Source organism: Magallana gigas, chromosome 6 (assembly GCF_963853765.1).
Source record: "Magallana gigas chromosome 6, xbMagGiga1.1, whole genome shotgun sequence".
NCBI classification, from domain to species: Eukaryota; Metazoa; Mollusca; class Bivalvia; order Ostreida; family Ostreidae; genus Magallana; species Magallana gigas.
This window is the reverse complement of record NC_088858.1, coordinates 39,294,361-39,302,036: the sequence shown is the minus strand read 5'-3', so window position 1 is coordinate 39,302,036 and position 7,676 is coordinate 39,294,361.

Below are 7,676 nucleotides of genomic sequence, written 5' to 3'. Positions count from 1 at the left end.
GTTTTTATTATTATATATTAAAAATTACATGTTTTCCACACCAAAAATCATCATTTTTCATATTTTTTTCATTACAAAATTTTAAAAGCATTTTTCTATCTTCAGACTACAGAAACTAATTTCTGTTAACAAGATTTGACATAAAATACTGAAAACTGGCACCTGCATGCATTTTTTCAATTTGACACACAGCCCTTCAAGAGACTCTAAAGATGTCAGATCCCTTTCAAATTTGCACCTGAGAATTCCCAATCAACTGTCACCAAATCCCTAAAACCCTGTCCCCAAGCTCCCAATATTTCATTAGCTATTGAGGATTTATCTCCCTTACTCAGACTGAAGAAAATAGCACAGATGAAACACATTTGGAGCCTCACACCATGCATGACCTGAAGCCAATTTTCATCCTTAAAACAACAAGATACAAAATCATCTTGGTACCAAATCAGAGCATATACATTTTTCTTTACATCAAAATAAAAATATTCCATTAGAGTCACTTCATTATGCAATCATTGCATAACAAAGAAGAAATTTACCCCTATTGTTCACACATTTCATAACAATATTGTGAATTATCAGGTCAAAAATGAAATCTGTATCTGGTAAATTTATATATCAGGTAAAGCCTGTTTACTTGTCTACACACTGCCATACTCACTTTTATCTAAAAGCAGCATGGTAACACAGGACAGCCCAAATGATATCAGCATGTAATGGAGCTCAGATCTGCTCTGACAACCATAAATCTTGCTTTGATGATAAGAAATGTAAAAGAAACAACTGGGATGCAACTTCATTCTGTGATTTATGTAACATTTTATCTGTAGAGCAAAAGTAGCCATGAAATTTCAATTGGACACACTTAATTATACCCCTCATCAGGCCATCCCTATAGAATTTGAAGAGAATTACTGATCAATGATGATTGACACATGTTAGATAATTTACAGCAAGAGCAATAAGCATATACATGAAGTAATTCAATAAGGCAATGCATTTCTGATGCATATTTACAAGAGAAATCACATTAAGTGCATGCCATATCACAATACTAAAAAAAGAATCATACCAACCCCCATAGTTGTGGATAAGGGTGGGGCATCTATATTGTACCCATACATGTTACATGATATGATTTCATTCAAATTTTGATTTTCATTACTTAGAATAGGACAGGTGTGCTGAGGTTACCATATAAAAAATAGTAATATCTCCTTCTAAACATTTTAACAATGACTAATGTTTCAATATCTTGGGTCATTCAAACATAAATATCAGTATTTGTATTTTGTAAATAAGGAACTCCCCTTGAAATGTGGGAAGAAACTGATTTTCTGGCTATAATGCATAAAAACATTTTCTGGTAAACTGAAATTCATCAGTTTTTAAGGATGAAAACCATGAAAAGCTCCTAGATTCAATCATGATGATATTATATATACTTGACTCATAATGACATTCTCAACTACCGGTAAATGCATGAAACCTCTTTTCTACACAAAATATGCATCTGTGTGATCTTGTAAATGGTTTTAAAGCATGTTTTTGCCTTAAACTATTACAAATGGGTAATTCAGTGTAAAATAAACATAAACATAGCACATATTTGCCCAAATCCCTTAATTCCTTCAATCAGGACTATGTAGGAAATGAAATTAAAACTCACATAAGGTGAGCAGAAATCAAAGAAATTAAAGTTTTTGTCAAAATAATCCTTCGATAGACTGTTCATGTTCTTCTTCGCAATGTTTCGCACTTGTCGCTTAATTCTGAGACTTGCACGTAAACTCAAAATTGGTCATTCGATGAAAAACTAGTCGCTGCGTGCTCTTACGACAAAGTCTGAGGGCATCAAATATGACTGCGACAACTGATCTGCACACTTTTACAGCATCTAGAACACAGAAACCAATATTCTAAGCTCCAGTGACTTCAAATCATCCATTTTTAAAGGTTTTTATTATTATATATTAAAAATTACATGTTTTCCACACCAAAAATCATCATTTTTCATATTTTTTTCATTACAAAATTTTAAAAGCATTTTTCTATCTTCAGACTACAGAAACTAATTTCTGTTAACAAGATTTGACATAAAATACTGAAAACTGGCACCTGCATGCATTTTTTCAATTTGACACACAGCCCTTCAAGAGACTCTAAAGATGTCAGATCCCTTTCAAATTTGCACCTGAGAATTCCCAATCAACTGTCACCAAATCCCTAAAACCCTGTCCCCAAGCTCCCAATATTTCATTAGCTATTGAGGATTTATCTCCCTTACTCAGACTGAAGAAAATAGCACAGATGAAACACATTTGGAGCCTCACACCATGCATGACCTGAAGCCAATTTTCATCCTTAAAACAACAAGATACAAAATCATCTTGGTACCAAATCAGAGCATATACATTTTTCTTTACATCAAAATAAAAATATTCCATTAGAGTCACTTCATTATGCAATCATTGCATAACAAAGAAGAAATTTACCCCTATTGTTCACACATTTCATAACAATATTGTGAATTATCAGGTCAAAAATGAAATCTGTATCTGGTAAATTTATATATCAGGTAAAGCCTGTTTACTTGTCTACACACTGCCATACTCACTTTTATCTAAAAGCAGCATGGTAACACAGGACAGCCCAAATGATATCAGCATGTAATGGAGCTCAGATCTGCTCTGACAACCATAAATCTTGCTTTGATGATAAGAAATGTAAAAGGAACAACTGGGATGCAACTTCATTCTGTGATTTATGTAACATTTTATCTGTAGAGCAAAAGTAGCCATGAAATTTCAATTGGACACACTTAATTATACCCCTCATCAGGCCATCCCTATAGAATTTGAAGAGAATTACTGATCAATGATGATTGACACATGTTAGATAATTTACAGCAAGAGCAATAAGCATATACATGAAGTAATTCAATAAGGCAATGCATTTCTGATGCATATTTACAAGAGAAATCACATTAAGTGCATGCCATATCACAATACTAAAAAAAGAATCATACCAACCCCCATAGTTGTGGATAAGGGTGGGGCATCTATATTGTACCCATACATGTTACATGATATGATTTCATTCAAATTTTGATTTTCATTACTTAGAATAGGACAGGTGTGCTGAGGTTACCATATAAAAAATAGTAATATCTCCTTCTAAACATTTTAACAATGACTAATGTTTCAATATCTTGGGTCATTCAAACATAAATATCAGTATTTGTATTTTGTAAATAAGGAACTCCCCTTGAAATGTGGGAAGAAACTGATTTTCTGGCTATAATGCATAAAAACATTTTCTGGTAAACTGAAATTCATCAGTTTTTAAGGATGAAAACCATGAAAAGCTCCTAGATTCAATCATGATGATATTATATATACTTGACTCATAATGACATTCTCAACTAAATGCATGAAACCTCTTTTCTACACAAAATATGCATCTGTGTGATCTTGTAAATGGTTTTAAAGCATGTTTTTGCCTTAAACTATTACAAATGGGTAATTCAGTGTAAAATAAACATAAACATAGCACATATTTGCCCAAATCCCTTAATTCCTTCAATCAGGACTATGTAGGAAATGAAATTAAAACTCACATAAGGTGAGCAGAAATCAAAGAAATTAAAGTTTTTGTCAAAATAATCCTTCGATAGACTGTTCATGTTCTTCTTCGCAATGTTTCGCACTTGTCGCTTAATTCTGAGACTTGCACGTAAACTCAAAATTGGTCATTCGATGAAAAACTAGTCGCTGCGTGCTCTTACGACAAAGTCTGAGGGCATCAAATATGACTGCGACAACTGATCTGCACACTTTTACAGCATCTAGAACACAGAAACCAATATTCTAAGCTCCAGTGACTTCAAATCATCCATTTTTAAAGGTTTTTATTATTATATATTAAAAATTACATGTTTTCCACACCAAAAATCATCATTTTTCATATTTTTTTCATTACAAAATTTTAAAAGCATTTTTCTATCTTCAGACTACAGAAACTAATTTCTGTTAACAAGATTTGACATAAAATACTGAAAACTGGCACCTGCATGCATTTTTTCAATTTGACACACAGCCCTTCAAGAGACTCTAAAGATGTCAGATCCCTTTCAAATTTGCACCTGAGAATTCCCAATCAACTGTCACCAAATCCCTAAAACCCTGTCCCCAAGCTCCCAATATTTCATTAGCTATTGAGGATTTATCTCCCTTACTCAGACTGAAGAAAATAGCACAGATGAAACACATTTGGAGCCTCACACCATGCATGACCTGAAGCCAATTTTCATCCTTAAAACAACAAGATACAAAATCATCTTGGTACCAAATCAGAGCATATACATTTTTCTTTACATCAAAATAAAAATATTCCATTAGAGTCACTTCATTATGCAATCATTGCATAACAAAGAAGAAATTTACCCCTATTGTTCACACATTTCATAACAATATTGTGAATTATCAGGTCAAAAATGAAATCTGTATCTGGTAAATTTATATATCAGGTAAAGCCTGTTTACTTGTCTACACACTGCCATACTCACTTTTATCTAAAAGCAGCATGGTAACACAGGACAGCCCAAATGATATCAGCATGTAATGGAGCTCAGATCTGCTCTGACAACCATAAATCTTGCTTTGATGATAAGAAATGTAAAAGGAACAACTGGGATGCAACTTCATTCTGTGATTTATGTAACATTTTATCTGTAGAGCAAAAGTAGCCATGAAATTTCAATTGGACACACTTAATTATACCCCTCATCAGGCCATCCCTATAGAATTTGAAGAGAATTACTGATCAATGATGATTGACACATGTTAGATAATTTACAGCAAGAGCAATAAGCATATACATGAAGTAATTCAATAAGGCAATGCATTTCTGATGCATATTTACAAGAGAAATCACATTAAGTGCATGCCATATCACAATACTAAAAAAAGAATCATACCAACCCCCATAGTTGTGGATAAGGGTGGGGCATCTATATTGTACCCATACATGTTACATGATATGATTTCATTCAAATTTTGATTTTCATTACTTAGAATAGGACAGGTGTGCTGAGGTTACCATATAAAAAATAGTAATATCTCCTTCTAAACATTTTAACAATGACTAATGTTTCAATATCTTGGGTCATTCAAACATAAATATCAGTATTTGTATTTTGTAAATAAGGAACTCCCCTTGAAATGTGGGAAGAAACTGATTTTCTGGCTATAATGCATAAAAACATTTTCTGGTAAACTGAAATTCATCAGTTTTTAAGGATGAAAACCATGAAAAGCTCCTAGATTCAATCATGATGATATTATCCCTTACCAAAATATTGACCTTCTGGCAACACATTCTGGCATTATTGCAGCAATACTGCAGCAACATTCTGGCAACACATTGCGGCAATGTTGCTGCAGTAGCGTTTTTCGTATGCAAATGAGATTGCGGCAATATTGCCAGAAAGATGTTGCGGCAAAAGTTTTGCCGCAACATATTGTTACGACAACACCTTTCTGGCAATACATTGCGGCAATGTTGCTGCAGTAGCGTTTTTCGTATGCAAATGAGATTGCGGCAATATTGCCAGAAAGATGTTGCCGCAACAACACCTTTCTGGCAATACATTGCGGCAATGTTGCTGCAGTAGCGTTTTTCGTATGCAAATGAGATTGCGGCAATATTGCCAGAAAGATGTTGCCGCAAAAGTTTTGCTGCAACACATTGTTGCGACAACATCCTTCTGGCAATACATTTGCATAAGAAAAATGACATTGCAGAAATATTGGTTCAGCGCATTTTCTGTGCTCTGGCATCAATGGTACAATATATGCAATATTTATAAATAATAAATGTATACAGTAAATCAGTCATGTATATTATATTAATCTACAACCAAAATGAAAAAAAATTCTTTAATTGCCATTTCAGTTTTATTTTTTTACAAGGTTACAACAAGACTAACATTTTGCATTACATTAAATTTGGACTTTTCAAAAATAAAAAATAAAAAAAAGTTTGTGATTACACAATATTAAAGAAGTAAAAAAATTATCTTATTCAATGTAACATGCACAAAATAAGTATTGAATTAAAAATATAATGTATAATATTAGAGACCTGAAACTGGAATTTCAACATGCTTATAAAGGACACCAGTTAAAATTAATAATCTTTAAATTTAACACATTTTATAAATACAATAAACACAAATATGATGAACAAATCATGATGAAACTTAACTAAAAGTACTCAGCCAATCAGTGACAATTTGGTGCTGCAGAATAACATGTATTGCAGTTTGACTGACACAACGCGCACAGATGGATAGACACAACGCGCACAGACGGATATGGACAAAAGTTCACTGTTTACCGCAAGCAAAGCTCAAACCATATTGTTTACAAGTCCTGCACAACCACTTGCTGTATTACGATTGATCAAGGCATTCGTCCTAGGCATTCCAAATGTCCTTTTTTTGACAGTCTCGTGGGCATTCTGATTTCACACATAAACAATCACAAAAACAGCTATCAGAATATCACAACAATATCCACATTGGAATTCAGCACTGTTGTGTATATGTTCCTCTCCATAATCTTAAACAAATTATGCCATCATTCTTTTTTGGTTGCCATTTGCACCATTCATTTAATCAGTAAGGTGACAGCTTTTTTCTTGGTTTTCTTCAGGTCTGTGTAACACAGGGCAGACCTACTGGGAAGATAAATGGATTTCATATAAGCACATTGGCAGTTGTTTTCATATTTTAAGCAGTTCCCCTTCAAATTTTTTTAAATTACATTATAAAATTACCAAAAATATGCCTCGGACCCCTTCCCCTGGCAAACTCAAATAACCGTCGGACCCCCCCCCCCCCCCCCCGAATTAAATTCTAGATCCGCGCATAGTTCTTAAACAGTGTTGAACCCATTGGTATAATGGTAGATCGCAGTCTTTCGGTTTATTTTCTTATAACAAACATGTTTAAACTGCCATTCAATGAATATATTTTTATTGCTAAACTTACTTTTTCAAAAACGTGCTCATGCAGATGGTGCAGGGGATGTCAACACTCGATTCTTTCACTCAAATTCGTCCTCAGTTCAGCCGTTGATTTTTTTTTACAGATAAACACTCCATTGACAGTGGGTTTTTTTAACCTTGTTTACAGATAATTCCCGTATTTCATTCATTTCACCATCTCCAGTGATGGCAGGAGGCTCGATGGCAGACAACATGGCAGCTTCGAATGTGAAAATTGGCGGCTAGCGATTTGATCGACCAATCAGCGCGCGCGTAACTTAACATTAAAACGAAAGTAAAAGTGGAAACAAATAGCATACGAAAATTCTTAATTCAACATGCATCGAGCAGTTTAGATACTCAAATCTAAGTAGACTGATATTTTAACTTAATAAAAAAGAATATACCGTTACAAAAGAACAGACAGGTGGGTATTCACGTAAAACATGAGTGGGGGGGGGGGGTGTGATTCAAACTGTCTTTTTTAGTGAAACATCGTAATTAACCATGCATAACAGTTATATGCCATTGAAGAAAATATCACTGGATTTTTTTAATTGAGACTTTCTTAGAATAAGACTTTAATCATAAAATATTTATTAGATTTAATTTTTTCGACTTATTAT